Source organism: Callithrix jacchus, chromosome 10 (genome assembly GCF_049354715.1).
Source record: "Callithrix jacchus isolate 240 chromosome 10, calJac240_pri, whole genome shotgun sequence".
Lineage (NCBI taxonomy): Eukaryota > Metazoa > Chordata > Mammalia > Primates > Cebidae > Callithrix > Callithrix jacchus.
In genome coordinates, this window is record NC_133511.1 from 80,765,255 (window position 1) to 80,792,068 (window position 26,814).

The 26,814-nt window shown below is 39.4% G+C and overlaps 1 long non-coding RNA gene across 2 annotated transcripts; it reads left to right on the plus strand.

The window, feature by feature from the left end:
- The first annotated feature begins 2,439 nt into the window (after positions 1 to 2,439).
- Positions 2,440 to 25,223, plus strand: LOC144578132 (uncharacterized). Of its 2 annotated transcripts, XR_013523319.1 has the most exons (6): positions 2,440 to 2,899; positions 3,434 to 3,515; positions 4,932 to 4,995; positions 5,279 to 5,417; positions 5,837 to 5,911; positions 6,434 to 9,347. It is a non-coding gene; the product is annotated as an uncharacterized LOC144578132 (long non-coding RNA). The 2 variants fall into 2 exon arrangements; XR_013523320.1 differs by lacking the exons at positions 5,837 to 5,911; positions 6,434 to 9,347 and adding an exon at positions 23,732 to 25,223.
- Positions 25,224 to 26,814: the final 1,591 nt, after the last annotated feature.

A 26,814-nucleotide genomic window follows, 5' to 3' on the forward strand; every position in this document is an offset into this window, starting at 1 on the left:
TTTTCTCTCTGCCCTACTTTCTTCACTCCCTTATAGGTGTTGATACCAGGGATTCCTCTCAATTGCCTTTTGCCACACAAATCTCCAACTCAGAGTTTGCTTCCCAGGAAATCTTACATAACACACTATTGTTAAAGCAAAATAAATGAGCATAAAATCCAGGAAGGAAATACAAGTAAATGTATTAGAATAATTTTTTTCTCTTCTGAATTTTAGAGTATACGTTTTTAGTGTATAAGTTTACATGACATTCAAAATAAAAATAACCTCCAATTTAAAAAATGATAGTTTTAAGAAAATACACAAAATAATTGAAAGCATAGACTCAAATCGATAATTGTATACCTGCCACATGCTACAACATGATGAATCCTGAGGACATTATGCTAAGTTAAAGCCAGACAAAAAAGGGCAAATATTGTAGGATTTTACTTATATGAGGCACCCAGAATAGGCAAACTCATACAGACAGAAAGTATCATAGAGGTTACAGGGACAGGTAGAAGGAATAGTGGGGATTATTGTCAAATACCATTTCCATTTGGGATGACAAACAAATTCTGGAAATGCATAATGATGATGATTTGCACAACATTGGGAATATAATTATTGCCACTAAACTGTATGATTAAAAATGTTAAAATGGTGTTAAAAGAATTCTGTTCCTGCTTACACTTTAGAAAGCAGCAAAGGCATATCACTCCCACCCTAACAATGAGAAAAAGCTGAATAATCTACAGAACAATACTTTTTTGGGCCCTCCAGAAGGCTGAAGTCACAAGACAAACTGAGTCACAAAGTATACTGATTCAGAAGGGTAAAAAGCTCTTCCAAGAAGAAATGGATCACATGAATTGTTTCAACTTTGAAAGAAGAGGTGGCACTTGAAAAAGCTGGTAAGCAGGACTGGATTTGAGTGAACGAGTGTGTGGGCATCATCCAATTGGTTGAGAGATTGGTTGATCGAAAAGATTGGGAAAGGTTGGATTCACCCTCTGCCTGACCACTTGAGCTGGGTCATTGGTCTTCTCTTGGGGCCCATGGTTCTCAGGACTTCAGGTCCAGACTGGAATCTGTACCATTGGCTCTCAGGCCTTTGAACTACACCACCAGCTTTCCTGGGTCTCCAGCTTGCAGATGAAAGATGGTGGAACTTCTCACATAATTGTGTAAACCAATACTTTATAATAAATATAAATATAATAAATTACACACATACACACACACACACACACACACACGGTCTGTTTCTCTGGAGAACCCTGAATACCACAGAAGTCAAGATAAATAAGTGCAATAACTATGGACTAAATTGTGTCCTTCCAAAATTCATGTTGGAGAGACTTAACCCCCAATATGATGGTATTTGGAGATGGGGCCTTTGAGAGGTAATTAGGTTTAGATGAGGTCGAGACAGTGGGAGCCTCCATGATGGGATTAGTGCCCTTAGAAGAAGAGATACCAACAAGTTTACTTCTTCTATTTTGCTGCCATGTGAGAACACAGTAAAAAGGCAAGCCAGGAAGGGAGCACTCACTGGAAACCCAATGGTTGGACAACTTAATCTTGGACTTCCCAGCCTCCAAAACTGTGAGAAATTATAGCTACTTTGTCTATGGTATTTTATTATGGCAGCCTCAGATGACTAAACAGTAATATGATTAAAAATGAAAATTAAAAATCTATAAAAAACAAAATATCAGTATTTTAATGAAGACATGACAGAAGGTGGCATTTATACGAGCTGGCCTCACTCACCTCACCCGATTCCTGGTCCTATCAGAGCCTATTTCAAGTTTAGATATGTTATTTTTTTTTTGTCCCGGATGTTTTTTTTTACTCATTTTTATCATTAAAGACATTATGTTAAAATGTTACTCTGGATTTCTGAGATTCTTGGTACCCCTTTAAATTTTGCAATGGAAACAAATATCTTACTCATCTCACCCCAGTTCTGGCCTTGCAGGACACCTTTGCACAGAAATTGATTTTGTTCACCAAATAAAACGAAGCTAGTTTTGCCCAGCAGTTTGCTTTCCCAGCTAACGAGAGATCAGATATAAAATGCAGATGTGCTCTGGATTTATTCTTGATTGGGGAATTGCACCCAGGCAGCAGCAACAAAACGGTTTTGATTTGCTGGGTCCGAACCTAATTGATCCCTGCAGGTTTCCCTATTGATCGCTATGCTTAGGTCTGGCGTGGTTCACTGGCTTCTGACAGGGTGGCTTTTATTTTGGAAGTTTGAGGACGCACTGGACGGTTAGAACATGGGGATTTCTGGTTGAGCAGTTTTCAGGGAATGAAATCAGTTCCTACGCGCTTTTTTCTGGGGGCATTTGCTGAACGCCAGCCTTAGAAAAGGTCGCCCTTCTGGGCCCAGATAGCACAAGGAGCAAGCAAAGCGTCTAAGAAGCGCCCCCTGCCGGCGGCAAAGGCGCGGCGGTCAGGGGACCGGAGGACACCGGGGCAAACCCGCCACCCAGGTGCACAGGTCCAGGGGCTCCACGGCCGCGGGTGTCAGGACCTAATATACCAGGCCGAATCCTTCGGCCTGGCCAGGTGGCCGGTCTTCTTCTAGATCGCGGTAGCTAGGTTCGGCAGGCGGCGGGGCTTGCTGTGCCTCTGGACCTACGCTAGGCTCCGGGGCCCGATGCCTGCAAAGCGTCCATTTTGGAAAGAAGTTTCACTTGCAGGGAGGGCAAGTGTGTACGGAATGATGGTCAGTGTGTCCGAGACGAGAATGCCAACCAAGACTGCGTCCGTTGGTGGCATGTGTGCGGATCCTTCGTGAGGGTGCTTCTGGCAGTCACAGTCCGCGAGTTAGCGAGGAGATGGTTGGGAGGCGGCGAGCCCCCGCTCACCCCAGAGCCGCGCATTTCGAACACCTTACGCAGGGGTGAGTTCGTTAGCATCGGATGAGAGCATATCCTTAGCTGAGTACAAACACCTGGTAACCTTCGGGCCTGCAGAGCCCCTTGTGTTCCGTTGGAGGGCGCTGCAGGATGGGCTGCGGTGCGTCCGGGCTTTTACCTCAGGTAGTCGGCAGCAGGTGAACTGTCCTGGACCGGCAGGCACAGAGCATCTCCACAAACAGAGCTCCTCGGCGCAAGGCCGCTGTGCAAACGGTCTCCAGAGGGGCTGCCCTCGCTCTGATGGATGGGCAGGAAGGCGTGTGCGTGCGTGCGTGAGTGCGTGCGTGTTTGTGTGTGCGCGCCCGCGCGCGTTGGGGTGGAGCGGGCTTGTTGGAGGCAGCAATGAGAGGTGGCTTGTTATTCTGGGAAGGGGCACCGCAAAGGGCTTCACTCCCCACTGGGTGAGCCTTCTGGAGGTTGCTGTCCTGTTCAGAGCCCCAGTCTCAGTGGTACCACTGCTGGAGAACCCGCGGGGGTCCGAGTCCGCCCACTGTGGGCCTGTCTGATCTTTCCCTTAGCCCAGCCGGTCGTCTGCATCTCCCCTGGACTCTCCCCTTTGATCTGGAGGCGCTGTTTCAACGGCTGTCAGTCTCTCAAAGGGTAAATTCGGTTCCAGTCATTCTTTTAGTGGGCCCTTATTCCTAATCCTCCCTCTCCTTTCAGCTGCTAGGCACCTCTCTCCGAGGCGAGCTCCCTGCTGGGGGCGGTCATGGTGCCATGGCATACCTTGCGTGGAGAGGCCTACTTTGGTGGCAACCTGAGCTGAGTCCAACACTGCAGTGGTGTGTGTGCCCCTTGGGGAACAGTCCCTAAATCAGGGTAGGGCAGCAGGTGATCACAAGGAGATGGGTTTGTCCAGGGGTCTGGCCTTCGAGGAATGGGCGAAGCACCCACATCTACGTTCAGGTGAAGCTGCAGAACTCAGTCCCTACGGGTGGCAGGAGCTGACTGCAAGCAAGAGCCTTGGGCTCTGTACCTGTCGTTAAATGTCCTTGGGACTAGGAACGTGCAGAGGAAGCGAGTGTGTGTGTGTTTCTCTGGACTATTGAAATAACAACCTTGCCCTGGGAAAGAAAACCCCAGCTCTCTCAGTACCTAAGGGGGCAGTGAGTCCTTCTTCAGCCATATTGGGCAGAGAGCCTTCCTGGTAGTCTAGACCCACAGGATGGGGCTAAGGCCCTTCAACCCCAAGCGAAACCTCAACACACTCAGGCCTGGACATCTCTCCCTGAGCTGTCAAGCTTCCAAACCATTTACATTCATGAATGCCTTCAAACTTGAAGACACCCCATTGGGGTGATGAGGTCTAGAGAGTGTCTAGTTAATTGCTTGAGGTTACACAGAAACAAGCAGCACAGGAAACTTGGCCTATAGCCTTTCTGCCACACTAACTTCTTGAGAAGGGCCCCAAAATACATGAAGAATTCTAGGAGACACTCTAGAGAGCCCCCTGAACAAACACAGAGCTGTGTGGATCCTGGAGATTTAAATTCCTGTGAAGAACAAAGGCAAGGCAGACTGCAGGAGGGGCAACTGAATCCCCCACCCGCAGCCGTACATGTTGTTCTAGGCCCTGGGGAAGGGTGCATGGAGAGATATTTCATGGGGAGGTGTGAAGAAATGGAAAGACTTGAAAATGGGGCCCGAAACCTGAGGAGGCTTGGGGACTCCTAGTTAGGAAGTGCCTTTGGAAAAGCTATGGGAAATGGGGGGAGCCCAAGATATCCTCTAAACAGTCCAGGATAGATGGGAAGAAGGATCTAGGCTGGTGGGCATGGTAGGGAAGAAAGCAGGTATTCAGAGCAGAAGCTCTGTGCAGGAATAGGTACCATGCTTTTGCCTTTAGCTCCAGGTGTGAACATGCCAAAAACTTAGCTGAAGCTGGCTTGGTCCCCCTCACTAGAGGGTGACCCTAATATATCAGGTACCTCAAATGACTGGAAAAGGCTGTGACAGTGACCCCAGCTGGGGATTGACTGGTTGTACCTAATGGTGGGATCATTTTTCTTGTTACAGAGAGCTATCAAAGGCTCCCAGAAGTTCTCTCGCTTCCTGGCTCACAGTCTTGGTCCTATGCCAGGTGGGTAGCCTCCAGGCAGCACCATTCAGGTGAGACAGCTTGGAGCCAGGGGCCTCTCCGTTCCCACTGTCCCTGGGACCAGACAGCTCTGTGGCTCTGAAGTCATGCGTGGCTCCTGGTTAATCAGTGCCCACAGGTGGACCCTGACCTCATGCCCTATCCCCTGAGAGTCACAGTAGTCACATCACCAGGGGAAGAAACAGAGACGAGGAAGCCTGGCTGCTTATCCTGGGGAGGGGCAGACAGGGACTCACAGCCTGTTGAGTTTGCCTCTCCTCCACAGGTCAGCCCTGGAGCTAGCAGTTCAGATTGGCCACACTCAGTGAGGAGGAAGCGTGTCTCCCACTGGCTGCACTGGTGCAGGACTGTGTGCGGATGAAGACCAGTGAGCTGGAGCAGGAGCAGGAGACAGAAGACTCCAGGTGAGGCTTCCCAAGCACCCAGCACAAGGCCTTCTCTCCTGTAGCATACCAAGAAGGCAGATCCCAAGAGGTAGGAGAGGACACACTGGCAAGGGGTCCAGCAAGCTGATTTTTTCAGGAGGACTTGGGGCCTAGCTTTTCTCAGGCTTCAGGGGAGACAGAGGTCCCAGTGCAGCTGGGAGGACTATGGTTAGATACAATAAAAACCTCCATTTCTGAAAGCTGTTAGAAAGTGAAATAGGAGGTATGGAATCACTCACTGTGGGAATTGCTCTTGCAGTACTGGGAGACCCCTCAGCATTGGATGGGTTAAGACTGGTATGGGTGAAGCCAGAGATAGGCCTGGTATGTATCAGGAGATTTTAGAAATTTGGTTCCACCTCATTAATCTGCATATGATATTCTTTTACACCTGCAAGGAGCCTTCATTTCACATTTGCAAGGTGAAGGTGAGGCCCTTGCAGAGGGTGGGGACAAGTAGAGCCATGTCTGAGGTAGGTTTGAACCTTTAGATGTGTGGTATCTGCAGAGATGTGCATGTTGTCAGGAGGCCAGGGAGAGCACCCTTCCCCAGATCCACATCCCTGTGCACCTTGAGCCTGAACAGAGACCAGCCTCTGGCCTGGCCCCAGCAGTACCTGGGCAGAGGCATGTGTTGCACCTGCATTCACTTTGAGAGCCCCCCTGTAAAGCATGAAGGACTGAACAGCATGTGGAATGCCAGAAAAAGTCACCCCTTCCCACCTAGGCCTTTCTGTGTTGCCCTTGCCCACTGCACTTCTCAGCTCTCCTAATGGAGGATGTGTGAGCTCCTCTCCTGCCTGCCCCTCGTGCTCCCACTTGACATGCCCCCTGCCTGATTAAGCCTTCTGAGTGACTGCTCACAGGGACAACCCCTGGTGTATGGTACTGTCTAGCATGTTCTTTCCCTGGGCCTGACAGCCCCAGATCTAAGAAGTGTGGTCATCTGAGCACTCGCAGAACAACTCACATGTTCTCTGGCATTGACTTCACAGCTGAAATGTCTGTCAAGAAAAGGGACATAGCCAGCGGTTTGCAGAGGGACCACCCCCAATGTGGTGTACCAGGATAACATCTGAACCCCATTCAATTCTTCTGATTTTGTTTCTTGCTTCTTGGAGTCTTGCTATGTTGCCTAGACTGGGCTTGATTCTTCACTTTTGCCTCCCCACTATATGGTTCCTCTCTGATTGCTCTTTAGGCTGGTATTGGAGAATTTGCTTGTGTTATAGAATATCAGGGACTTCAGGGTGGGATAAGAGAGAGTGGCATTCACAGTAAGGATAGATATTAGAGAGTGTGAGGGCAGCTCCTGACTACTGGTAGGCACATCCCTCATTTCTGGTCATTTGTCTAATGTAACTATATCTAAAAGGCCCTGAGCCATGGTGGTCACTGCTCTGGCCCACATCCCAGCCTTGAGGCTATGATTAGACTTAGAAGCAATGTTAGCCCAGGGTGACTCAATCCCAAACTTGGCAGATGGTTCCTGTGAACCAGCTCAAGCAGCAACAACTGGTGTGCTGAGGAGCAGGTAAGCATTTCTGAAAGAGGATGCCACAACCTTTTTTTCTGGGCTTCATCATAAAAGTTTGGGGACTTTTAATTTTCTCATGGAAGTGTGTTTGATGCCTGTCCTTGGGGGTATAGCTTCTAGAGACTCCCTACATGCCACATAGTGGGCCTGGGAGTAATTCTCACTTTCACTGTAATTCTTCCAGCCTTTGTCATTAACCCTTTGCTGGCATTGAAGAAACTGTAATTTTTGGATGGGAATAGCAGGATTTCAGCATATGCCTGATAGGTAGGAACCAGGAATCTCACTGGATTCTGGGTTTTCTGTAACATTCTTTGGAAGACTCCTAGCAAAGGTTGGCATGATAATTTCCTCCAGTTACCCCTGTAATCCTCTTTTTTTTTTTTGATAACTTTGTTTAGGAGCAACACTTAATTGGTTAAGCAATGCAACTCAGACATTAGTTCTTTTTATGAAGGTCCCAGGGGTTAGGCTCCTCTTCTTTGACCTCTCCTAACCTTAGAGACTCATCATCCTTTCTTTTACATTACTATCATGGTCCTATGGGGCAGGCTCCTACAACCAGTCTCTCTGACAGGTCTTCTTGTGTTTCTCCACCTTGCATCAGCATCACTGCCCAGAAGACAGTCTGCAATGTTGTCATCTGTGTAACTCATCAATTGGCAGGCCATTGGATGACAGTACAGGGACCTTCAGAGCTAAGCAGTTGGACACTCTAGGAAGAAAGTGACTGGCATGAGTGAAACAGGGGAGGGGCCTATGTGCTGAGTCCCCCTGGATGTAAGTTACGCTGTGTTAGTTGATGGGAAAGGAGTGGGCAAGGCTAACTTTTCTCTGTGGTGCTGAGTTCATCCATCTAAATTTAAAACACAGATCATTAAAAATTGAAATTCAAGATGTGTTAAAGACTTAAACATTAGACCTGAAGCTATAAAAATGCTAGAAGAAAACCTAGAGAAAACTCTTCTGGACATTGGTCTAGGCAAATAATTCAAGACTAAGCCCTAAAAGCACAAGCAACAAAAGAAAAAAAGACAAATGGAACTTAAGTAAACAAAAAGCTTCTGTATAGCAAAAGAAATAAGAGTGAATGGACAATCTGTAAAAAAGAGAGGAAATATTTGTAATCTCATCTGATGGGAAAAATAGAATTTATGGGGAACTCAAAACAACTCAATAACAGCTACAACTCATTAAATAGTGAGCAGAGTACCAGGAATAGACATTTTTCAAAAGAAGAACATATTATATGTACACATAAAAATTAAAATATAAAAATATAAAAATTTAAAAAGAAGACATGCAGATGGCCAACAAGCATATGAAAAAATGCCAAACATCATTAATCATCAGAGAAATGCAAATTAAGATTACAATGAGACATCATACCGGTCATAATGACTATTATTAAAAAGAAAAAAAATAACAGATGTTAGCAAGGATGTGGAGGAAAGGCAATACTTATACACTATTGGTGGGAATGTAAATTATTACAACCTCTATGGAAAACTGCATGGAAATTTCTCAAAGAACTAAAAATAGAACTACTATTTGATCTAGCAATCCAAAAACTTGGTATCCACCCAAGAGAAAAGAAATCATTATATCAAAAAAAAAACATGCATGTGTAAGTTTATCACAGTAATATTCACAAAAGCAAAGATGTGATATCAAACTAAGTATCCATCAACAGATGACTGGATAAAGAAAATGTAATAAATATACACAGTGAAATACTATTCAGCCATAAAAACCATACTATTCAGCCAAAAAAAAATCATGTCCCTTTCAGCAACAGAGATGGAACTGGAGGCCTTTTTCTTAAGTAAAACAACTCAGAAACAGAAAGTCAAACACTGATGTTCTTACTTACAAGTGGGAGCTAAATAATATGTACACATGGACATAGAGTATGGAAAAATAGATATTGGAGACCCAGAAGGGCGGGAGAGGAGTGAGGGATGAGAAGTTACTTAATAAGTGTAATGTACACTATTTGAATGATAATTATATTAAAAGCCCAGACTTCACCACTATGCAATATATCCATGTAACAAAATTTCACTTATACCCCTTAACTTTATACAAATTTAAAAAAATTGGTCGTTCAAACTGTGGAACATGATCCTTGATTACACTATTCATTCTCTTCTCCCAGACTGTAGTGAAACTGAGCTTGCCACTTCTTTTGATTTGTAAGGCAAGCATTATGCTATACATTGGAAAACTTTCCACAGAAAATATGCATATTACATTCTTTTTAATGTTGCAAAGTATCTTCTTGATCTGAAAGCTGTACACGCTCATTCTGGTTCCTTCTATGTATCCTACCTTTTTAAAAATAAACTTTTAATTCTGGAATAATTTTAGAATCACAGCAAATTACTACAGAGTTCTTGTGTACTGTTTACATACTTTGGCCTAGTGTTAACATCTTACATAATCAAGTTACATTAGTCAAAACTAGGGGATTAGTGTTGGTATGTTTCTATGAACTAAAATCTGGACATTATTCAAATTTCATTAGTTTGTTTTGCTAATGTCTTCTTTCTGTATCAAATCCAGTTCAGGGTACCACATTGCATTGGAAACTAACGTGTCTTTTTAGTCTCCTTTTGTCTGTGACTGGATAAAGAAAATGCAATAAATATATGCAGTGAAATACTATTCAGCCATAAAAAAGATGACAGTACAGGCACCTTCAGACCTAAGCAGTTGGACACTCTAGGAAGATGACATTTACATATATTATTTGTAATTCTGTAAGAATTTTTAATTTATTAAATAATTTCTCTATGTCAGTATGGATTCATTTGTTTTATAATTTAAGTTATGATCCAGTACTACATTGCTTATTTTACTACTCAAATTGATCTAGCTTTGGCCATTGGGAGCTTTTTTAGGTTAAGACCTGGTGCCCTTTGGACATGCCTGCATCTTCTTGAGGACTTCCATGTTTTCTGGCACTGCAAGATGCTCCAGGCTCATGCTGTATTTTCCCTGCATTGGCCGTGGAATCAGCTATTTCTCCAAGAGCTTGTTTTCCATTTTTGAATGTTATATGTTCATTGCTTTTAAGGTGTTATTGTTGACCCTCTCAGCATACATTTCAGGGAATATATATATATATATATATATTGATGTGCAGATGTACACATATTGGTAATTCTATCATCTATCTATCTATCTATCTATCTATCTATCTATCTATCTATCATCTGTCTATCTAATCTTCAACTAAACATAAATTCATACTCATGTCTTCAGTCTTAATCCAGTAGCACAGGATTCATTGTAGCCTTCCCCACTTGCTTATTTGTAACTTCCTTCTATGACATTGAGAAACCTAGCTACCATTATCTACCATTTATTTGCTTATTCCCTAACATAACTGTAAAGCACTTTCAGAATTGTTAACCTATTTGTAACCATTTTAACAATTGTAACCTATTTGTAATAAGTTTCTCTTCTATGAAAGACTTTTGAATTAGAGCACAGTGTTAATGTATAATTATTTTTGTTTTTAGCATTACAATTTCCAAAGTTACTCAGGTCAGTTTTTTCCCCGCCCACTTCAGTGAGCTTATGTTATCAATTTGTAACAGAGTTAGATTCATTTTTCACTGTCTGTGGTTTAATCTAGGATCCTTCAACATCCTAGTTGATTTTTAAAAACTTGCTTACATTCAAGTTCACACTTTGTGATATGCAGTTCTAAGGGGTTTTGATATATGAATAGTTACGTATTTACCAACCCAGGGTGGTGTAATAGTCTAAAATTCTCTTGTGTGTCCCTTTTGCAGTTAAACATTCTATACTTCCCCAACCCATGGAAACAACTGTTTTGTTTTCTGTCTCTATAGTTTTGCCTTTTCCATAATGTCATATGAATAGAGTTATACAATATGTAGTCTTTTGGGTCTGGCTTCCTTCACTTAGCAAAATGCGTTGAAGATTCACATTCTTACATGTATCAGTAGCTCATTCCTTTTTATTGACAAATAGTACACTATTGTGTGGATATATGAGAGTTTGCTTATCCAATCACCTTTTGAAGTAAATATTTATTGCTTTCAATTTTGGACAATTATGAGTAAACATACCAAAATATTTTAATACAGTTTTTTTTTACATAAACATGATTTTTTAATTAGCCAGTCACTAATCTACTTTCTGGAACTTTCATATAAATAGAATTATATAATGTGTGGCCATTTGTGCCTGGATTCTTTTACGTTGCATTATGTTTTCAAGGTTTGTCCATATAGTAGAATGTATTAGTACTTTAGTCCTTTTTAAGGCTGAATAATATTTCATTATATAGCAATATCACATTTTGTACATCCATTTATCAGTTGATGGACATTTGAGGTGTTTCCAGTTTTTGGCTAGTGTACTATGAGAATAATGCGCTTATACATGAACATTCATGTATAAGTTTTTGGGTGAACATGTGTTTTTGGTTTTCTTGGGCATATACCTAGAAATGGGATTGCTGATGTCATAAGTCTATACTTAACTTTCTAAGAAACTGCCAGCCTGTTTTCCAAAGTATGATTTTATGCAAATCTTTTTTATATTAGGTCCTGATCCACAAGATGCAACAATAGCTTTCATTAGATGGAATAATTGTGAAATACATGTACTTTGTTTAGTGTTGACTATGTGCTGGTTACTGTTGTAAATAGTTGACTGATGATTTTGATCCTCACAACAATCTGTGAGGAAACTAAAACAAGTAAGGTTAAATAATTTGTTACAAGTCATAAACTAGTAAATAGTAAAGCTGAGCTTTAAAATCCAGGTAATTTGGCTCCAGGCTCCATTTTCTTAAGTAGTATTTCTACTGCCTTCTAGTTAGTGAGTGTGTGAAGACCTAGCATGGGGGCTGGAATACAGTAGGTGCCCTAACGTGTTAGGAGGTTTTAGGCTTGCTCTTTCTTACACTTTCTCCTTCCCTTTCAGTCAGATCAGTTTCTGACGGCTGGTTCTCTCCATTCCTTTCCTTTCTAAGGTGGAGGGTAGATCTCAGGTAGAGCAGCTGATCACCAGCAGATGGCAACAAAGACTGTCCAGATAAAAGCTAAGACCTTCACAGGATGAATTAGTTTCTAAAAAAGAAAACTGAAATAGAACTCATGGAAATGTTTCTTATTTCTGAATAACCAAATTCACAGGAAGCTAAGTAAAACATTTAGGCTTTATTGATGTTGAAATTCCTTCAAAACATTTGTTGAAATCCAGAGTGATATTGAAAAGAACTGATTGAGGATAGTGAACATCCTCATTGTGTTTATAAACTCAGGAGCAAAGGCCTTTATTATGATATTAACAGTGGGATTTTCAATATGTATCTTTTTTCATAATAAGAATGAACTCTTCATTCTAGTTTTCTGAGAGTTTGTATTAAGAAGATTCTTAAGTTATATCAAATGCTTTTAAAAAATCTATTTAGATGATCATATGGTATTTCTCTTTTATTCCGTTATTGTGGAGAATACATTGATTTTTGGAGGTAAAACCAATATTATATTCCTTAAATAAACACCATTTGGTCATGATCATCATTTTTTCCACATTGATGATTTTTTATTTACTTTTCTTGATGTTTAGGATTACTACAGCTATATTTATGACATATATTTGTTTGTACTTTGCCTTCCTAGTGTTGTCCTTATAACTTTTTTGTGGGTTTCTACTAGTTTCATTAGATACATTGGGAAAAGTTTTTTTCTTTCTTTTTTCTCTGAAAAAGTTTCTGTTTGATTAGTTATATTTCTTCCTTCTTGGAGCTTCCTTTGTGAGAGGGATTTAAGTTACATGTTCAGATACAGGACTATTCAGATTTTCCATTTCCTCTTGTGTAAATTTTGGTAGCTTGTCTTATATAAGAAACTTACACATTTTATTAAAATTGTCAAAATTATTGGCACAAAATATTCATAATATTCTCTTATTATCTTTTAATGTTTTTAGAATCTCTAGTGGTATATCACTTTTTATTCTGGATACTGATAATATGTATTTTCTCTTTTATGTTGCTCAGTCTTGCTAGGGGATTGCAAATAGTATTAATCTTCTGAAAGAACCAGCTATTGGCTTTGTTGGTTTTCTCTATACTATTTCGTTAATTTCTATTGTTATTATTTTATTATTCTCCTTTTTTTGGATTTGTGTCCTTTTTTCTAGTTTCTTGAGATGGTGGCTGAGGTAACTGATTCTCAACCTTTCATTTTTTCAAATATATATATTTAAAGCTATAATAACTTTTAAAAATTAATGGTTTTTAACTACAGCTCACAAATTTTGATGTCATATTTTAATTTTCAGTTGAAAATATATTTTATTTTCTTTATGATTGTTTCTTCGATACATGGTTTATTTAGGTATATACTGCTAAATTTCCAAATATTTTTCTATTATTGATCTTAAATTTATTTTCACCATGGTTAGATAAATACTCTCAGTGATTCCAATTCTTGGAAATTTATTGAGAATTGGTTTATGGTTAGCATATGATCTATTTTGGTAAATATTCCATGTATCCTTCAAAGATTGTATATTCTGGAGTTGTTGCATGTAACCTTGTATAAAGGCCGAGTGGGTCAAGATGCTTAATTGTGTTGTTAAAATCTCATATACACTGTATTTTTGACTGATTTTTCTATCAGCTATTGAGAGATATAAATTATACAGTTACATAAATTTGTCAAGTTTTCCTTTGAATTCTTTATTACCGTTGTATATATTTTGAAACTATGCTATTAGGTGTATTTAAAATTTAGGATTTTTTTGTCACTGTTGACTTGATCTACTTTCAGATTTAAAATGTCCTTTATCACTAGTAATACTATGTATATTAAAGTCTACTTATCTGATACTATATAGCTACACTATGTGTATTATGTTAGTGTTTTTATAGTATATCTTTTCCCATTTTGTAACTTTCATATTTGCAAACAGCATATAGTTAGCATTTTTTAGACAGTCTGACCATTTTCATCTTTAATTGAAGTGCTTAATCCTTATACATTTAATATAATTTCTGATATAGTTGAGTTTGTCTTCTACCTTCTGTTTGTTTTGCTTTTGTCTCATCTGGTCTGTTTCTTTTCTTTTTTTTTTTTTACTTTAAATTCTGGGGAACATGTGCAGAATATGCAGGTTTGTTACTTAGGTATACATGTGCCATGGTGGTTTGCTGTACCCATCAACGTGTCATCTACATTAGTCGTTTCTCCTAATGCTATCCGTCCCCTAGCCTCCCACCTCCTAACCTATCCCAGTGTGTGATGTTCCTCTCCCTGTGTCCATGTGTTCTCATTGTGCAACTCCCACTTACAAGTGAGAACATGTGGTGTTGGTTTTCTGTTCTTGTGTTAGTTTGCTGAGAATGATGGTTTCCAGCTTCATCCATGTCCCCGCAAAGGACATGAACTAATCTTTTTTTTTTTTTAACAGCTGCATAGTATTCCATGGTGTAAATGTGCCACATTTTCTTTATCCAGTCTATCATTGATGGGCATTTGGGTTGGTTCCAAGTCTTTGTTATTGTGAACAATGCTGCAATAAACTTATTTGTGCATATGACTTTATAGTAGAATGATTTGTAATTCTTTGGGTATATACCCAGTAATGGGATTGCTGCATCAAATGGTATTTCTATTTCAAGATCCTTAAGGAATCGGCCACACTGTCTTCCACAATGATTTAACTGCTTTACACTCCTACCAAAAAAGCACTCCTATTTCTCCACATCATCTCCAGTATCTGTTGTTTCTTGATGTTTTAATGATTGCCATTCTAACTGGCATGAGATGGTATCTCATTGTGGTTTTGATTTGCATTTCTGTAATGACCAGTGAGGATGACCTTTTTTTCATATATTTTTTGGCTGCATAAATGTCTTCTTTTGAAAAGTGTCTCTTCATATCCTTCACCCACTTTTTGCTGGGGTTGTTTTTTTCTTGTAAATGTGTTTAAATTATTTATAGATAAATGTGTTTAAGTTCTTTATAGCCCTTTGTCAGATGGATAGATTGGAAAATTTTTCTTCCATTTTGTAGGTTGCCTGCTCACTCTGATGATAGTTTCTTTTGCTGTGCATAAGCTCTTTAATTAGATCCCTTTTGTCACTTCTGGATTTTGTTGCCATTGCTTTTGGTGTTTTAGTTATGAAGTCTTTGCCCATGCCTATGTCCTGAATGGTATTGCCTAGGTTTTCTTCTAGGGTTTTTATGGTGTTAGGTCTTATGTTTAAATCTTTAATCCATCTTGAGCTAATTTTTGTATAAGATATAAGGAGGGGTCCAGTTTCAGTTTTCTGTGTATGGCTAGCCGGTTTTCCCAATACCTTATTAAATAGAAAATCCATTCCCCATTGCTTGTTTTTACCAGGTTTGTCAAAGATCAGATGGTTGTAGATGTGTGGTGTTATTTCTGAGGCCTCGGTTCTCTTTCATTGGTCTATATATCTGTTTTGGTACCAGTACCATGGTGTTTTCGTTACTGTAGCCTTGTAGTATAGTTTGAAGTCAGGTAGTGTGACGCCTCCAGCTTTGTTCTTTTTGCTTAGGATTGCCTTGGCTATATGGGCTCTTTTTTGGTTCCATATGAAATTTAAAGTAGTTTTTTCTAATTCTGTGAAGAAAGCCGATGGAGCTTGATGGGGATAGCATCGAATCTATCAATCATTTTAGATCTTTCTGTGAAAGTATTTATAATCAGTTGACTGTGTAAAAGAGACTATTATCCATTAGCTGGTGGGCTTGATTCAAGTACAGCCATTCCTTGATATCCATGGAAAATTAGTTCTGGGACCCCCAGTGAATATTAAAATCCATAAATGCTCAGTTCCTTGATATAAAAGGGATGGTGTTTGCATATAATCTATGCATATAATCCCATAGAACAACAGGTATATTAATATTTATATTTAAATAATCTCTAGGTTACTTATAATGTCTAATACAGTGTAAATGCTATGTAAATAGTTGTTATACTCTATTGTGTAGGGAATAATGACAGGGAAAAAAGTCTGTACATGTTCAGTAGAGCTGCAATATTTTTCCCAAATATTTTCAATCTGCTGTTGGTTGAATGGACAGATATGGAACCCATGGACGTGGAGGGCTGACTATAGTTAAAAGGCTTTAAAAGCAGAACTGAAGTTTCCCTGAAGAAGAAGAAATTTCACCTGTGGGCCGGGAGTGGTGGCTTATGCCTGTAATCCCAGCACTTTGGGAGGCCAAGGCGGGTGGATCACGAGGTCAAGAGATCGAGACCATCCTGGTCAACATGGTGAAACCCCATCTCTACTAAAAATACAAAAATTAGCTGGGCATGGTGGCACGTGCCTGTAGTCACAGCTACTCGGGAGGCTGAGGCAGGAGAATTGCTTGAACCCAGGAGGCGGAGGTTGCGGTGAGCCGAGATTGCGCCATTGCACTCCAGCCTGGGTAACAAGAGTGAAACTCCATCTCAAAAAAAAAAAAAATTTCACCTGTGAACTATAGTTTTAGTACTTGCCTGAGAGTTTCCAGCTTTCTCCTCCTGATGGCCTGTTCTATGGATTTTGGATTTGCCAGGGCAGCCCTCACAATTCTGTAAGTCAATTTCTTTACAATAAAGTAAATCTCTTTATATCTCTATATATGGATATATCCATTTATGTCTATATATACATATAAACATATACACATATACACATATATGTATGACATAACCCATAGAATAAATAAAATATTCTAAAATTATCTAAATAAAATAATATATATGCATATATAGTTTAATTTTATTTATTCTACTGGTTCTGTTTCTCTGGTGGAACCCTACCTGATACAATTACTATACCAGATTATATAATTATCTCTTTTCTTTCACATCAGGCAGTAAATACCGTTAAAACAGAAATACTGTCTTGTTCATCTTTGTATTTCTAGTGCTTGGAATATACTTATACTATATGTTCTAGCTGACCTTCTGGAAAATAAGGAATATAACATATGCTCAAAAAAGTATTAAATAATAAATCAGTTTCTACTGAGATTGAAGAATATCAGTAGCCTAATATGAAAATCCTCAATACAGCTGTGGGGGACCTTGCTTAGTGCACTATAGGATTGGAGAAGGAATGGGCTAAGAACCTGATAGAGACTTCTAGTACTTTGGAATAACAGATAGTAACAGTTCACTCTTTAGAGAAATCATTCATTTGGCATGTCGCTAGAATATCCATTAAGTTTTTGTAGTTGTCACAAATATTGAAAAAAAGTAAGCTGATTCAAGAAGTTAGTAATTTCTGTACTAAAAATGAAGGTTCAACGAAACACTACTTGCGTAGTTCAGTGGCAATAAACTTTGATGCTTAACGGATATGTAAACTGTTAATGTATCAAGTAGCCCATAATTGCATGCTCTAGGAGTCTGATTCCATTTTTAAATTTCAGTGAGAACATGAAAATAGCATTTCAACTGATTCAGCACAAAAGATTACAATAACCTAATATGATAATTGCAAAAGAATGAATCAGAATCTTGGCTTCTATTAAGGAACAGTCATAACTTTGTAGGTATTCCAAAAAGAAAGCCAGGAAAAAATCTGATGAGAATAGACAATGACATAAATATTTTTTTAATGCTAAGGACTGAACTATAAAAATCTCTCTTGAATTGTGCCCTAAACCTATGTGTTCCAAAAAAAGTTTGAAGGCTTATTCCATCTGCACCATCTGGGTATTTGTAAAGACATATCCCCAGGCTCCATCCTATGCCAACTGAATCACCAGGGGTCAGGTCTGAGTATTAAATATTTACCAGGTGATTCTGATGCACAACCGCTTTTGGGAAATAGCACTAAATGTCAGTCCTTAAGTCACATCCTTCCTTTCCTTCATCTCATTGGTTAAGGTCAACTTTCTGTAGGAAGCTCTCTGTGGTTTCTTTTACCTACTGGCAAAATTTCTGCAGTTCCTTTTGTTTACTAACTCCCTTAATATGGCATTTAATCAGAGTATATTACTTTATGGAACCATGAAATTGGGATTGGAAAATAGTGGAGAAGAAGCAACACAACATTTAATTTCTTCACATGTGGATCTTTAGATCCTGCTTTGGTACATTAGTTTGAGCATTCTCTCACATAGAAGAACAGGCATATTAATATTCAAATGCAAATCTTAATGTAACCCACATCACTAGCAAGAAAGATCCTACAATGTAGTTTCCTGGGAAGATGTCATAGCTCACTTGGATTGAACAATAGCTAAGGATTTTCCAACAAATAAGCTTGATAAAATAAAGTTCCTGACCTAATGCTTTTGAAAGAAGTTTAATTAACAGTACCACCTTAGGCTTAGAACAAAGGTCTAGTCCTCAGGATCCAAAGTTCAAATGCCAGTTGTACTATTAAATGTGATTTTAGGAAATTTGCTTCACTTTTTCACATCTATATTTTATGATTAGTAAAATGAAGATACAGCATGTCATACTGAAACAATAACAATAGCTGATAGCCACTAGGTGCTATGCTAAATGAAGACAAGTGGGCAAACAAAATGAATTATTTCTCATCCATTGAAGAAATGTTGGCAAGGTGTAGTGCCTCATGCCTGTAACCCCAGTGCTTTGGGAGACTGAGGCAGGAGATTGTTTGAGGCCAGGAGTTCGAGACCAGCCTGGTCAACATAGTGAGACCCCTGTCTTTACTATATATATATTTAACCTGATTTGGTGATCAGCACTTGTAGTTCCAGCTACTCGGGAGGTTGAGGTGGGAGAAAGTATTGGATCACCTGAGGCTGCTGCACTCCAGCCTGGGTGACAGAGCAAGATGCACCTTGTCTCTTAAATAAATGAATAAATAAAAAGAAATGTTTGTGATCATGCAACTACCACAGCTTTTAGTCATTGTAGGGATTAGCCTCACGATTCCATCCGTAGGAAAAAATGTATAGTTCTGATAAAATATTTTTTTCAGAATCAGGAAAAAGGAAAACAATAAAATGTGAATATCATTGTTTTAAAAAAATCAATAATATCATTATATTGAGATCTATCTATCTGAATTGAAGAAGGTATCTTTTGGCTGTGGCAGATTGTATTTTTCCAGTAGTGGCTGCAATAATATTTCCCATACTGTATGCTTTTTGAGAATCTTGACAAATTCCCATCAAGAGACTGAGTTTATGTTATCTTCTCTTAAACTTGCATGGACCTTTGTGATTAGCTCAATTAATGCACTACGAGACTTCTGAGGCTAGGACACTAAAGACAATATAGCTTCTACCTAGCTCTGTCTTTCAGAATTCTTTCCCTTGGAATCCAAGTATCATTCCATGAGGAAGCCCAAGCCATATGGAGAGACTGGTTCAGTAGGAAACCAAGGCTCCTAGCCCTCCACTGCAGCTGACCTCCCAACTGATCACCAGGACCAACCAGTTGAATGAGCCATCTTGGAAATGAATTTTCTGGCTCTTAGACAACCCAGATACAAGCGTTCTGCACCAAGCCCTGTTCAAATTGCAGATTTCTGAGCCAAATGAATGATTGCTTTTGTTTTATACCACTAAGTTGCAGAGTGGTATGTTATGTAGCAAAAGATTACCTGAACATTGCCTAATTTTCTAGAACATGTATACATTCATACCACATGTCAGCATTTCTTTAATTACTGCATGGGGTATTAGGATGGAGTAACTGGACATCCAATTCAACTGCAGAATGTTATTCAGAGCAGTGCTAGGATTCCTGGTTAAAATTTATATAGTGGGTATGTTAATCTTTTTGTGCAGCTATAACAAACTACCACAGACTGGGTAACTTTAAAACAATAGGAATTTAATTATCACAGTTCTGCAGGTTGGAAAGTCCAAGATCAAGGCACCTGCATGTTTGGTATTTGGTGAGGGTTGCTCTCTGCTTCCAAGATGACACCTTGTTGCTGCATCTTCCAGATGGGACAAACTGTGTCCTCACTTGATGGAAGGGGGGAAGGGATAAACTTGTGCTCTTAAGCCAGCTCTTTTATAAGGCATGAATCCATTTATGAGGGCAAAGCCCTCCTGGCCTAATCAGTTCCTAAAAATCCCATCTCTTAATGCTTGCACTGGGGATTTAGTTGCAATATAAATTTTGGAGGGAACATAAACATTCAAACCATAGCAATGGGTACATTTGCTTAAGTTTGAAAAATATATGTAGATGGCTGTTCATTACAGTCCTATTTTTAATATCAAGAAAAAGACAAAGAAGGAAATGAAAAAGGAAACAATCTAAGTGATCACTAATAGGTAAAAAATATATGATATATCTATATAAGGAATGCTATACAGGCACTAAAAAGAAGACAAAAATGTAAATGTACTGACCTACATTTTATGGGGAAAAATGCAAAATGATGTGTGTAGGAAGATCCCACTTGTAAAATATGTAATAGATATTTCATTTATGTAGTTGTATAAGGAGAAAGATTTCTGGAAGGAGATGAATACTGATACTTCTGGGGTATGGGAATGTGAAATTGAATTGGGAAATAGGAAATTATATTTCCTTTTCTATATTATCTGTATTTTTCAATTTCTTAATTTGAGTATAGGTTTTATAACAAAAATGCTTTTCAAGTGCACCAAAATAGTACAGATGACCTATAAAGTATAAGAATTAACTTTTTGTGTGTTCTTTAAAAAGGAAAAAGATACCCTAAGGGACATCTGGAAATATTAGATATGGATTTGCCCTGTCTGGATGATCGTATTTGTACATGACAGCCATCTCACATGGAGCTACTCACTCCAATGCGTTTGATGCCAGGCAGCCCTGAATTTAGTCTGTGGTAGTAAAACTCTTTAAGAAAAAGTAAGCAATTTGATCAAGGCCATTTACCATAAGAATCTGAAGTACTTTAGGTGTGGTGGCTCATGCCTGTAATCCCAGCAGTTTGGGAGGCTAAGGTGAAAGGATCGCTTGAGGCCAGGAGTTTGAAACCAGCCTGGGAAACATGGTAAGACCTTGTCTCTAAAAAAAATATATCTAAAAAAATTAGCCAGGCATGGTGGCACATGCCTGCAGTCCCAGCTACTTCAGAGGTTGAAGTGAGAGTATTGCTTGAGCCCAGAAGGTTGAGGCTGTAGTGAGCTATGATCACACCACTGTACTCCAGCATGGGTGACGGAGTGAGACCCTGACTCAAAAACAAATAGCCAAAAGAATCTGAAGAACCATAAACAAAAATAAAAAACTTTAACGTTTAACTTTTTCACAATAATGCTAAGTGTTCCACAGACAACATGGTTACTTACCTCATTCCTAAAATAAAATACATTATCATAGTAACTGGGACAACCCTATATGTTAATAGAGAGGAACAGTGTTGGGTATGGCCCTACAGTCATTTACTTTACCCAATACTTTAGGACTCTCTTAACAGTTCACTGGTGCATTGCTGGAGGTAAGGGTAAAAGTATTCTGATTTTCTAAACACACGTCAGCTAAGTGTTAGGTTAAGTGGCCAGGGTGGAGATAGGTGGTGGGAAAAAGCAGTAATAGAGAATAAAATTTGCTACATTGAATTTGTAACTCAGATGGAAATACCATTGATAATTAATTATTTATAATATTATCAAAGCAAGCATCTCAGTATTAATTTGATGTTGTCATATTATGTTTCATAATAGGAAAGTTTCAACTTGAGATTAATCACTGTGAAGAAACTTTCATGAAAAATAAAAGACAAAACAGGGAGCATGCTAACAATTATCCCCAAACCCATAATCAATGAAACAGACAGAAAGCCACAGTCTTCAATTAGCCTTATTAAAATCTCAAGGTATTAAACTTTCAGTGCATCAGTCTTCCTGCTCCTCCGTTTGAGCTCCAAGAGCATGCATTTGCGTGGTTGACAAGCCTGTGTTGAGCCCTCTGTGCCAAATATTTTGCCTGACATTAAGGACAGAGAGGTAAAGAATGCTGTCCTTGCCCTCTGAGACCTTTAACTCATGTCATTGTGTGGTTTATATCATGTCATGTTATGGCTTGTTGTAAATATGTCTTACAGAAAGGCCTGGGTCTTACTCATATTTGTTCACTGTCTCTACCACAGTTATCAGTTGTAATCACAGCAAAAGGTTTAAATGCTGATATGATTTAGATATGTATCCCTGAATTATGTTGAATTGTAATACCCATTGTTGGTGGTAGGACCTGGTGGGAGGTGATTAGATCATTGGATCATGGGGGCAGTTCCTCATGAATGGTTTAACACCATTTGCCTTGGTAGTGTTGTCGTGACAGTGAGTGAGTTCTTATGAGATCTAGTTGTTTAAAAGCCTTTAGCACCTCCTCCCCCTCTCTCTTGCTCCTGCTCTTACCATGTGAGATGCCTCAGTTCCCTTTTGCCTGTTGCCATAATTGGAGGCTTCCTAAGGCCTTCCCAGAAGCAGAAGCTGCTATGCTTCCTGTACAGCCTACAGAACTGTGAGCTAATTAAACCTCTTTTCTTTATATATTAACCGCAAGTTTCAGGTAATAAATAGCAAGGCAAAAATGGACTAATACAAATAGTAATTTGCTTTCCAAAATATGGTCAGGGAATTAAAAAAAATGAGAGTAGATAAAAAAAGAATCAGAATTATTGGACTGACCAAGGCACTAATGTTTTCTCATTGCCTGCCGTGTGCCAAACTTTGTGTTAGGGATTTTGTATGTGTTCCCTTGTTGAATCCTTACTCCAATTCTGTGAGGCGGAAGGGAAACTAAGACTTGTGGAAGCCTTACAGAGGTCTAACATCTTCATTTCTGCCCTTCCATTCTCCCCATTGCAGCTAGGTTGTTTGGTCTGATCATGGATTTAACAGCTATCCATGGTTCCCCATTACCCTGGGAATAAAGTTCAAAATGCTCCACTGACTTTTAAGGAGCAATGAGACCTAGTGTTTTCCTATATCTCCAGCCTAATTTCTTGCCTTGCTTTCTCTTGCTCTCTTCTCTGTAGACATAGAGCATTTCCTTCAGTTTCTTGAGCACGTTATGCTCTCTTTTGTATCCTGACCTTTCCACAGGCTATTTTCTCCAGTTGAATGCTTTTCCTTCCTGTCTTCTCAATAAGGTTGAATGAATGAATGAATAAAGGGATATTGGAGAGAGTCAGGATAGGAGCTTGTTTGGAGAGAAAAATAGGAGTGGATAAAGGGATTAGGGAGTTAATTATAGACCTATGATAATAGATGCATTTTTTAAAGGTTTAAGCTGGTCAAAAGATGACTAGATCTTGGTTTCTTCTCTTTATTAGCTCCTTTTCCTCCTTCAAGCCTCAACATTGGTGCCACTTCCTCTAGAACGCTTCTCTCACCCCCAAGATAGTTAAATCCCCTTGCTGTATGCCTCACACCTCTATGCATTTCCTGTCTATAATGCTTATCACAACAGATTAAAGCTGCTTGAGGACAGGGCCTTGTCTTTCTTGTTGGCTTCTCTGTCCCCAGCACAGAGTAGTTGTTCTAAATATATTTGTTCATTTGAATTACAGGAAGTTATTCAGGAATGTCTTTCTCATTGGTTTTGGTGTTTTATTTTTTGGACCATTAGTTTCTTTCATGCAGTGTTATCAGTGGCTAGCAATTATAAAAATTTCAATTCTTTCAGAGTGAGTGCAACTGGTTGGGGAGTGAGGCTACTCTCAAATACAAAAAGACAGTCTCTAATTTATAACATAATTAAATAGCAACTATTCTGAGTTTTCTTTTCTTTTTTTTTTTTTGAGACGGAGTTTCACTCTTGTTGCCCAGGCTGGAGTGCAATGGCGTGATCTCGGCTTACCGCAACCTCCGCTCCCGGATTCAAGCAATTCTCCTGCCTCAGCCTCCCGAGTAGCTGGGACTACAAGCGTGCAGCACCATGCCCAGCCAATTTTTGTGTTTTTAGTAGAGACGAGGTTTCATCTTGTTGACCAGGATGGTCTCGATCTCTTGACCTTGTGATCCACCCGCCTCAGCCTCCCAAAGTGCTGGGATTATAGGCGTGAGCCACCGCACCCGGCCTATTCTGAGTTTTCTAAATGTCCCTCTGGGCACAGGCTCTGGGGACATATGTTTATTTTCCATTCTTTTACCTTAGCTGCCTCCCCTTTTCCCTTTGCCTGACTAATTCCTATCTGTTAGGTCTTGGCAGAGCCATAACTTCAGACAACATGCATCTAGACTATGTAGGTGGCAGTGCCATCTCAATGCCAAGCACAAGAGTACTTGATATATGATAGCTAAATAAATGATGTTGAATGAATGTGTGGGTGAGTGAGTGAATAAAGGGATGTTGTGGGGAGATTCAGGGTTAGATCTTCTCAGGAGAAGGTCAAGAGTAAAAAAGTTAGGGAATTAATTACAAAGCTATAATAATAGCTGTGTTCTTTGATTTAAGCTCTGTTCTTTGACATTAAGCTATAATAAAAGTTGTGTTCTTTGTCTGTTTTCAAAAGATGCAGCCTACTTAGCATCCAGATCTTAAATAATTTTATATTTATATATTGTATATTATTCTTCAATAAAAGGAAGCAGGAATCCTTGAATAAATGGATGACTCTAAGGCTGGGGCAGGGAGAATACAAAATAAATTTCGAGCATCTTATAGTGCCAGAAAGTAAGGAAGTACTTAAGTGTCTTTAAATGTGGGCTGCATTTACTTACTGACTCTCATGTGACAAACAGAATATGGAAAGGGAAAAATAGTAATTTTGGTAACAGGAAAGCCTGGTAGATGCTGCCTTAACCAAGTGATCAAGATTAACATCACCAGTGATCAATATTAGTAAACGTTGTAAACTTTTCTATATAAGGAACTAAGAAAGACACCTCACTTCTGGGACATTCTTTCCCAAGATCTCTAACCTCAATTTAGTCATGAGAAAACATCACTCAAATTTGGGGACAGTCTAAAAAATACTGACCAGTGTATTCCAAAGTGTCAAGGTAATGAAAAATAAGGAAAGACTGAGAAGCTGTTAAAGACTCAGGGGAGACTAAGGAGATGTGACAACTAAATTGCAACATGACATACTGGAAAGAAAAAGGACGTAAGTGGAAAAACTGGTGAAATCTTAATAAATTCTGTAGTTTGTTAATATTACTCTGTACCAGTGTTAATTTCTTAGTTTTGATAAAGGACCATGGTGAAGGGTATATGGGAACTCTGTAATATCTTTGCAACTCTCTGTAAATCTAAATTTATTTCAAAATAAAGTTTTTTTTGATGCCATGCAAGGCTTGACTGCAGGGTTTGTTTGTGGAGAGTGCTAAGGCTGAGAGCAGGGAAGCTTGTCTGATTTGGGATTCATGAAATTGTAGCCCTCTAGCAATGCATATTTAATGCTACCTTTTTCTGCATAGCTTTTTTGATTTTTACGTAAGGATTTCACATCCTTAAATTCCTTTGACCTTCTCCATCAAGAGGAAGCATAGGAAATGAAGTACTTTAGTATTCCTTTAGGATAAAATGAATAACCTCACATATTATATTCAAAACTAGGCATCTGCTAAAACCAAAGTGTGGTCTCTGAAAGAGACTGATCTAATAGAAGACTGTGACATCATTAACACACTAAGGGAAGAATCTGACAGTGGTTGCGAACAAATCCAGAAAGAGTTTAGGCAAACATCATATATTTGTTAGCTTATTTCTAGCAGGGCCCAGGGGGAAGCATACCCTAGTGGTCTCTCATAGACTCAACCAACAGGATCTTGCCTTTGGTAAAGATCAGTGCCTCAGGCTATTGCAATTCCTTTGTTCTGGTTCTGTCTCTAAACAAATTAAGTGCAAAAAAAAAAAAGGAAAGTGAGCATGTATTTGCTTATCATTGTGCTAGGTAATTTAAATGCTTTATGTTTTTATTATTTCAAAACACTAAAAATTAGGCATTCTTGTCCCTTAATTTACATGTGCAAATCAGAGAGAGGTCAAGCAAACACACTTGATTACATGGTAAATGGTAGAGGTGGAATTCAAACCAAGATGATTGAATGCCTTGGCTCATGCTGTTCGTACACCCAGATGGCAAGTACAGTCCTCCCTTGGTTTACGTGGAGGATTGGTTTCAGAAATCCCTGTGTATACTGAAATCCACAAATACTTAGTTTCCGGAGCCCGAAACCCAAGTATACAAAAAGTCTGCCCTCTGTATACGCAGGTTTCACATCCTGAGAACACTGTAGTTTCAATCTGTGTTTGGATTGGTTGAAAAAATCCCAGGTATAAGTGGACCTGTGCTGTTCATACTCATGTTGTTCAAGGGTGATAGGGACTCCTGGCAAAACTGCCCTGTGGGATTGCATTTTGGAAAGCACCTGATTTAGAAGAAGGACATCTCACTTTCCTAGTGTGACTCTATTTTATATTTTGGTTATAGGAATAGGCATGTAAGTGAAATTGGGTCAAGAAACACAAGGATTTGTTTGCTGGGAGACTCTGGGCTCTTCCTCTAAGAGGGTTTTCAGAGACATTGTTTTCTGTCTTCTGGAATATGCATGATGTTATGCTAGACCCCTGCTTACTCCAGTAGTGATGGCACTGTGTCCAAGAGGCTGAAGAGGAGACCGGAACAAGCGAACTCCACATAGAGTGTTTTGGAGACTAACATACAGGGCCGTCCAAGAGAGGGGAGCTGGGCAGAAAAACTTCTTCTATTAGTAAAAAGTATGCAGGTTATATAGCATTTTCAACTAGCAATTTCCACCTACCAAACCTTAGCTAGCAACCCCTATTTGACCCAAAACAAAGCACCTCGATTCCCTGAACTCCAAGGAATGGGTGGGGGTTGGAATGTCCTTTCTAGATAAGGAGTGAACTGGATTTATC